The 9,560-nt window shown below is 35.9% G+C and overlaps 1 long non-coding RNA gene across 2 annotated transcripts; it reads right to left on the bottom strand.

The window, feature by feature from the left end:
* Window positions 1–5,863: 5,863 nt before the first annotated feature.
* Window positions 5,864–7,734, bottom strand: LOC117637849. 2 transcript variants are annotated; one of them, XR_004587232.1, is made up of 2 exons: window positions 7,631–7,734; window positions 5,864–7,387 (listed from the first exon to the last, which is right to left on the bottom strand). It is a non-coding gene; the product is annotated as an uncharacterized LOC117637849 (long non-coding RNA). The 2 variants fall into 2 exon arrangements; XR_004587233.1 differs by having other exon boundaries at window positions 5,864–7,557; window positions 7,631–7,728.
* Window positions 7,735–9,560: the final 1,826 nt, after the last annotated feature.

The raw sequence follows: 9,560 nt of genomic DNA, 5'->3' as shown, positions 1-9,560 counted from the left end.
GGGTCATTCTTACCTTAACATTGTATTGGGGGTCATTTCCTTTGTAAATTACGATATTACAAGATTAAGGATCTCTTTTATAACTTTATGGAACCCCTCTGTCCATAACAATATAACGGGAGTCCTATATGTTGTAAACTCCTTTGTTTATAATGACAAAGACCAAATTTATTCCACCAAGGTCCACTCTTACCCTATTCTTATACAAGTCCAATTTACTTTCCTAATGCCCCAAGTTACCTTAATATTGTACTATATGTCTTTATCTTTGTAAATTACGATTTTACAATATTAAGGATGGGTTTTATACTTTTATGGAACACACCTGTTTAACATAGAGTAATACGAGACCTTAATATTGTAAACGTTTGTATTTATAAGTATAAGGACCCAATTTACCTTCCGAATGTTCCATTTTACTGTTTGTCAATTGCAATTTTGAGCTCACTATTTGTCAATTGCATTATTCAGTTTCAATTTCCCACTAACTGTTTGTCAATTGCACATGAGTCCTTACTATTGTAAACCCTTTGGTTTACAAGGATAAAGACCTAATTTACTTCTCTAATATCTCACCTTCCCTTTATAAATTTATTTTATTAATTTGGGTTTACAAGGATAAAGACCTAATTTACTTCTCTAATATCTCACCTTCCCTTTATAAATTTATTTTATTAATTTTAGTATATTTTAAATACATGTTTACAACATATTTACAAAGGCCAACAATCACATGTTTTTTACCCAAAAAAAAAACTTATTCACTTTGGGGTTACAAAAGCATTAGGAATGGGAAGTGCAATCTTGTTGAAAACGAAGTCAAAAGTGAAGCAAATAGGGTAATTGATGGTAAAACATGCTCTTTTTGTTTATCTTTTTCTCTTCTTCTTTCTGCCATTGATTACCCTGTTGAAATTCTCTAGTAAGGAAATCAGGGATAGAATTTTCACTTCCTCTCAAATATTCAATATCAAAATCAAATATGCTCAAAATAGCTTGCCATCGTGCAAATATTTGTTTGGATGCAATATTTTGAACATCTTATTTCAAAACATGCTTAGCAGACTTACAATCGACTCGGACTAAAAAGTTTTCATTTAATAAATATGACTAAAATTTATTAATGCATAATACTATGGATAATATTTCTTTTTTAATAGTACTGTAATTATTTTGGGATTGTGACCAAGTACCAGAATGGAATCGAATGATTTGCTCAGTTTGACTAGAATTGACTCTTTGTTTGAGGATACCACCATAACCAACATTAGAAGCATCCGTCTCAACAATTTTGAATGAATTGGCAGAAGGGATGCCTAAACATGGAAGTGTTTTGACATGGATCTTGATTTGTTTGACTATGTCAGTATGAATAGATGACCCGCGGGGAGGGTGGGTGTAAGAACCCAAAACAAAATATCTAAAAAGAAAGAAAATATCTAAAAAGTAAGGAAAATATCTTTTAGCGAAAAGACAATTTTGCCCTTGTATTATTTAATAGGGGAAATTTTGACTTTTTGATTGAGAAAGAATTTGGGAATTCCGCTTGCGCTATTGCGTAGAGCACGGCGAAAGGAGTCCGTAGACACGGAGTGGGGCCGAAGTTGTAACGAAAAAGTTATGGTCAAAAGAGTCTCAGTGGCATAACCGTAAATATTTCGAAGTTACATCTATATAAACCCAGACTCTGCGCGAAACGGGCCGCCGACTTCCAGAGGGTGCTGGCGCCGTCTCCAAGCTCCAATGGCCACGGGACCGATGGCGTTGGAACCACCATCGAGTCCCCTACCTTCTCCAACCGACTTCAACCCCGGGGCCGCCCTGAGCTGGCCGGAAAATCGTGTTTTCCGACGGAGGTTCGTCCGAAGCTACCCAAACTTCCAGCTTGAAATTCTCCTTCGTTTCTCCACCAAATCGATCGAGTAAGGCACCAGGAACCCGACAGAATTGCAAAGGAGAATTTCGAAGGGTCGCAGTAGCTTGGACCATCTGTGAGTGGACTTTCTTTCATAAATCAGATTTCATGAATGATTTGATGTGCTTTTATGTAAATAAGTTTTATAAATGAGTTTATATTGATTTTATATAAATAAGTTTTTTAGAGATGAATTTATTTGAATAAGTTTCTTTATTTGATATTAAGTAAGTTTTATTACGGTTCGGAACATGATCAGTACAGTAACAGTTCTATAAATCTGTGCTGCTTATTTACCAGTTATAGAAACAGAGTTTGAGGTTGAAATCAGATGAGACAGCAGCACAATTTGTGATTTCAGTTGTTATTCAGATTTTTCTAAAGGCTTTTATTTTAAACCCACCTTGTACCCATTTTCTTTATGGTGATTACCCAGAGTCGGACCGATGTCTACGGACATCCAGTCTGATTATAGTTCAGTCAGTGCACTTGACTTGCCTCACGAGTTTCGGGGACGCTCGGACCGTGAGTGCCAGGATTTGCGGCTCGGCAGACTTGGTGTCCCGAGACCTGCCAGGATTGCGGCTCGGCTGACTTCGTGTCCCCGAGACCTGCCAAGATTGCGGATCAGGCTGACTACGGTCCCCTGCATCCTGCCAGAGCGACTCGAGTGACTTGGTGTCATCGAGAAATCTGCCGGCGGGACAGGCTGATCATAGTCCCCTGATTTCGCCAGTTTGCGGCTCGGGTAGCCTGTGTGACGCCCGAGACCTGCCAGGGAATTGACGGAAAAGACAGGGGTACAAACTGGTGGTATTTTCAAAGGATTTTGAGTTTCTTTTATTAAATTATGATTTTCAGTTATTTTAAATCAGTTTTTCTGATTTTTCAGGCATAGATACCTTTATATTTGTTCAGTTATGCAAGGTTTGAGTACAGAGGTTTTATACACGTTTGAATTCAGCACTTTTATGAAAGCTTTGATTTCAGTGGTTTTGTATGAAACTTTCGAGCTTGAATATGACTGATATAGAATGCCTTGAGTTGAATATGCCTGATGCAGAAAGTACGTATTCAATTTTATTTAGCTAAATTTTCTTTTTACAATGGGGGATATTATGTTATGAAAATTGTTTTGAAGAACATTATTTTTTGTCCACTCACATTTCCAACCTGTTTTTCGCCCCCAGGCCATAGAAGTACGCGGGATCCACCACCGGGCCATTCTTAGCTTCCATGTCTCAAACCAGGTATGGTATTGTAGAAATCCTCACAACCCTGAGGGACTCAGAGAACGCTCTGATATCCAGATGGAAATGTAGTGCTTAGAGTTGAAATTGGTTGATTGACTATTCTGGCAGTTGGTGAAGAATTATTAGCATGTTTAACAGGTGGAAAACTTTGGGATTAGTCAAAATACAGGGGAGACTCTGCTGAAATTTCGGCAGAAGTCTAAGGAAATTTTAAAGCGATATTGAAATAAGAAGGGTAAAAAGGTCATTTGTGCCCGACATTCGCCAGGTGTCGGACACGCACAGGACTTGGCTCGAATTCCAAAGTGAAAATTGGGTCGGGTCCTGTCAGTGGGGGGAGTGGGGGATTACTCTGGAGGCGATCAAACAAAGGCTTACATTGTTTTCTCAGATTTTGATAAAATTCAGAAACATAATTAAGAGATCCTAAAAACCTCTGTAATTGACTTTTATCAATGATTTGATCAGGGAATTTATCAGCAAATTGAATGACTTGATCAATTGGACTAATTTATGGCTGACAGATATTGTAACCAACGAATCTGATATTGGTTTGGAATAACTTGATCTTCTTGGCAGAGACGACTAAACCATTTTGTTTGACTATCTGCAAAAACTTATACAAGTGTTTCCAATGTTGTTCTATTGAATGAGAAAAAATAAGGACATCATCAATATAGACTTTGGAGAAATGACTGTAAGGGTTGAATATCTCATTCATTATATTCTGAAACTCGCTAGACGATTGCCTTTTGTGGAGGTTGATGACCAAAATTAATTTTGACAGTGCCATCAAGATATTGTTAGATATAATCTAAATTGTTTAATCTACGTTGGATTGGAATTGGTTGACTCTCAGCGGTTAAGGTCCAATCTATTGGAAGGGACACATAAGACTATACATATATATATATATATATATATCAATGGAAATTGCCAAACAAGAGACAAATTTCTCATCGTCATTTAAAAGTGAGATCTGACTTAACAAAAAAGAGTTTAACAATAAAAGTTAATAGGGTTATTCGCAGCAATGGTCCCTCAAATATACCTGTAGTTACATTTGGATCACTGAACTCAATTATTAGTTGTAGACGTCACTGAATTAGGTGTTGTGTTGCACTATTAGTCATTCCTTCAAATTCTGTTAAATTTTCTGTCAAAAGTGAGGATAAATTTGGAAATTCATCAACAACCCTCCCTTTCCTCCACAAACCTCCATTGCCGCCTAATCCTTGCCGACACCCAAAAATTCAATTAAAAAGATGCCGCACAACACCAAGAATATTTTCAAATATTTATAATATATACCTTCAAACCAGCAAACAGATTCAAGATCTCGCATTTTAAGCCGCTTACGAGAACCCAACTCACGTTCTTGTCCCAATTAAGTACTCTTATGCTTTTTCCCAACAATCTAAAACAACCCAAAAAATACGCGTAGGAAGAAAAACCAACCTCTGAATCCAATCTGGGTATCGAGACCAACCCTTCTCCTAAATCACATCGGTCTTCCATAATCTTCGAACCCAATTCAAATACACCAATTTAAAACCCAACACTTTTGCAAGAGCCACTAAATCTGACTCATGGGTGCTAAAATTTGTAGACTTTTGAAACAAAAATGAAAAAGGGTAAGTGCTGAAATGATGAATCTTTGCACCTCCCCAAAGGAGCAAACAAGAATGGAAGGTTGAACCATAGGTTCGACACAAGAGGAATCTTTCTTAGACTCGGTTCGCTGTCAGTTTGCAAACCATCTAGAGGTTGAGAGGGAAGAGGGGTTGGTGGGTTAGGGTTATGAAGTTTTGTGTAGTAGACCTGTGGGAATTTTTATTATTTGATATTCAATTTGAATTTCCAAATTTACAAATTTACAAATTTTGAAGTTGTGGAAGATAAGGAGGGTTGTGGATGAATTTCCAAATTTACCCTCACTTTTGATAGAAAATTTAAAAGAACTTGACAGAAGGACTATTGGTGCAACAAAACACATATTTGAGTGACCTTTGCAACTAATAATTGAGTTCAGTGACCCAAATGCAACTACATGTATAATTGAGGAACAAGTGCTGTGAATAACCCAAGTTAATTTGTGAAAATCTAATGCTTTGTACCTTTATTTATGTGGATCTGTATGACCTAATACTTTCTATTAACTTGTATTTATTTTACCCTTAATCAATTCAAATGTTTATTTTGGAAAATAAACTTGTCCAACTGCATAGTTCAATTTTCTTTTGTATTTTCATAATAAACATATAAAGCATGGGACTACTATGATTGTCAATTGCACAACTGGAATGCAAATAGGACTACTTTGATTGTCAATTGCACGACTGAAATGCAAATGGCACTACCTGTTTGTCAATTTCATTAACAAATCACATATTGTATTTATATTTTCAATTAATTGTGCATAGATAATGGCAATTGCGCGATTGGAATGCAAATGAGACTACTTTGTTTATCAATAGCATGACTGGAATGCACATGACATTACCTGTTTGTCAATTGCATTGACAAACCACATATTTTATTTACATTCTAACAATATGCAAATTGAAAAGGCTACCAATAACATGACAATATGCATACACTAATTGTAAAAACGGACTAACCAATTGCTAATTGGATTCAAAAATGACATACCGAAGTACCTATTGCATTTTCATTACAAAAATGCAAGGCAACAAATATAATGTCGCATACTCTAATTGCAATAACAGACTAGTCAGTTGGTAATAGCATTATGAAAATGCAAAAAGGTTGCCAATTCTACGCTAAGTTACGTACACCAACTGCTAAAAACCCCTTACAATTTGGTAATTACACGCCTAAATACCATATCAAACTTCAATATAATACAACAATTCCGATGAAGATGAACTCAATGTCAGAGCTCATAATATCATTACAATTAAGAAATTCTACCTAATGTTTTCAAAATGAGTCACAAAAATTCTCTTCAGCCAAAAAAAACTCACATCCACATCTCGACCACAATGCCAAGCTAAATTAAAAAACAGATAGTACAAAAAGAATAGTATGACTGAAAAAGAAAATTAAAGCTTCGTAAACAAAAGGAGCAAAAAAATAATTAAATTGCTAAATAATTATATAAAGCAACAAATTGAAATCTCACATCCAATACAAATAAATATTCAGCACTACAAAAATGTTAACAACATAGGGAAATAAACCAAATGATCTAATATCCAGTAAGTCACTTGGAAGCTCGACTTTCCTTGATGAGCCTAAGATTGCCTTTTTGGTATGAGCCACAGTAATCACATCAAGTTGCTAAAATGTAAATGTATGAATTAAAGAGTTAATTAATGCACATGGAACTAAGACTAAGCAGAATTCAGATAATAGATGATGCCTTAAATAATCTCTAATGTTTAATAACATATATAATGATGAAAATTTAAAACTCACATACATGAAGGGTAGACAATCCTAGGATAGTAAGCATGAGAGAGGAGGTAATAAACAGGGCTTCCTATGTAGATGCACACATGATGAATGAAAATCAAGCAATTCATAGAAAATTACAGCATTCTTTCTGCAGGACAACACCAAGTGAACATCCAATTGTCAGTTGGTAAGAGAAAGCACAAGGTCAGCAAAAAATTAGAGAGACTAAAAGGAAACTAAAGAAACTAACAGAGGCTTTTATTGTTTGGTTGTTAGGTAGCTTTCATTAAAACTCCAAAAAAGAGGCAACCTTCAAACGCATTTAGTAGAATACTGACAAGAAGAAGAAAAAAATCAATCATAACAAGCTTCCAAAGATGATATTCATAAATCAATGGGGCTACAGGAGGATGAGAAATCCTCACATCCCCCATCCCACACGACCAAGACTACAAACAAAAGCAAAAAAACCACATAAAAAAGAAGAATCCGGGCTAAACAAAGCATCACTTCAGAGCCCAGGAAAAAAAAAAAAAAAAAAAAGACTTAAGAATGACATCATAGCACATTCAGGAATCCGAATATGAAAATAAGATGCAACTTGTAGACACAAGAACCAACTCAGAAAAATAAAATAAAAATCAATTGGAAAAGAAAAAAAAACCAAAAAATGATGAATGCAGCAGTAAACTCAAAATTAAACTAACATTACCAAATCTACATCTAGTTCAACACTAATATGAAATCCTCACCTTGTCTCCAAATTAATGGTTCAAATACAAATTAAAAACTTGAAAACCTGCAGAGACCATAGCCCAATATTAAAACCTAAAACTTACAATATAAATTAGAAAACTCAAACCTTGAATAATTAAAATTATCTTGGGAGATAGACGGCAGGGATCGAGCTAAATGGGGGTTTCAATTGGGGCTGAGATTTTTGGTATGGGTTTGGTTTTGAAACGAAGCCTGGGAAGGAGATTGAGAGACCATGAGATATAGAGATGAGAGAGACAATTAGGGAGAAGAAAGACAGAGATACCTGAGAGGAGAGGAGTTGTGTTCGTCGCGCTGTCTCGTCGTCACAACAGGAGGAGAGGAGCGATTTTGGAAGGAGTCGAACTGGAAGAGAGAGAAAAGAGAAACTCGGCCCACATAGATAAAACTAGAGGGCATTAGTCAAAAGATGGAGATAAAGCTAGAGGATATTAGTCAAAAGATGGGATGATAATGTTGGGGAGAAATCATTATGTCTCCCTTAAAAGCCATTTGCTTGTAAATACACACGAAAGAGAGAAGAGAATAGAGTGAGAGTTAGAGAGAAGAGAAAGAGTGGAGTCTATCTGAGGAGAAATTCTGTCAGTGTAAACACCACAAAGAGAAATATAATTCCACTCCCAATATTACAGTGGTACTTCTCATCCTCTGATTATTCTAGTTTTATAACACGTTATCAGCACGATAGTCTCTCCTTTTATTTCTGAAATTTTTCCAACTCAACACTATGTGGTTATTTCTCTGTCTCCTCTCTGTCATATGTCTACTCTCACTTTACTACTACAACGACATGCAAACTTTCTTTTTTGTGTTCTCACAATTTCTATGTTGTTTCATCCATGCTTGTTTAATTTACTTCTTTGTAACGTAATTTGGAATGGCGCGGTTTTTATACCCCGTCCTGTTATTTTATGGTGGTGTAATTTTTTTTTTTACCCATCGCGTTGTAACACAAATTATTGTAATAAAATGATGGTGTGATCTTAAAACCCATCTATTATATCTTGAATAGTGGCGCAGTTATATTGCCCACAATATATGATATATTATGCACTTCATATATATTAGGTGGAGGTTTTTATCCCCACATTTATTTTATTTATGGTATGGTGTAGGTTTATTACCCATACGGCAATATTTATTTAAAGGTGTGGCGCTGGTTTATCGTCCACACAGCTGCCTTTACTTTTATTTAAAAAGTATGGAGCAGAATTAGTGCCCATACAAGCACATTTACTCTTACTTAAAGTATGATGTGGAATTAACCCTCATACTTTATGAATTTACTTTACCGCACATTTATTTTTATTAAAAGTATGATGTGGAATTAACCCTCATACTTTATGAATTTACTTTACCGCACATTTACTTTTATTAAAAGTATGATGTGGAATTAACCCTCATACTTTATAAATTTACTTTACCGCATATTTACTTTTATTTAAAGTATGGTGCGGAATTAACGTCCATACAACAAGCAATTTACTTTATGAATTTACTTTACCGCACATTTAATTTTATTTAAGGTATGGTGCGGGTTTATCGTCCATACCAGCAAATTCATAGCACTTTATTTTTATCATCAATTAATATACCTGAATAATGAGGGCCTGAAATTCCTATTAATAAGTGGCTTAATGTCCCAGATCTCGAGCCTAAAGTTTTGGATGGCAAATTTGGCAAAACTAGAGTTTGCTGCCTTGGACCTTTCCGGGGACAACTATTTATCATGGGTCCTGGATGCCAAAATTCATCTACGAGCCAATGGCCTCGGACAAACAATTGTAGATGAGAATGATGCTTCGCCTGAAGAGAATGCGAAGGCCATGATCTTTCTTCGCCGCCACATCCATGAAGCGCTGAAGAGCGAATATGTGGTGGTTGATGAACCGTTGGTTCTATGGAAAGCTCTAGGTGAAAGATACGATCACCAGAGGATGGTGACTCTCCCAAGAGCTAGATACGAATGGACTCACTTGAGATTTCAAGATTTCAAGTCAGTGTCCGAGTATAACTCTGCTATGCACAGAATTACCTCATTAATGAGGCTATGTGGGGAAAATATATCTGAGGAGGATATGCTCGAAAAAACTCTGAGCACTTTTCATGCTTCAAATGTCCTCCTTCAACAGCAATACAGACATAGCGGTTTCAAGAAGTACTCGGAACTTGTATCTTGCCTCTTGTTAGCTGAG

This window comes from Prunus dulcis, chromosome 8 (genome assembly GCF_902201215.1).
Source record: "Prunus dulcis chromosome 8, ALMONDv2, whole genome shotgun sequence".
Taxonomy (NCBI): Eukaryota; Viridiplantae; Streptophyta; class Magnoliopsida; order Rosales; family Rosaceae; genus Prunus; species Prunus dulcis.
Note: the sequence above shows the minus strand (reverse complement) of the source record. Positions and strands in the feature narration are given on the sequence as shown.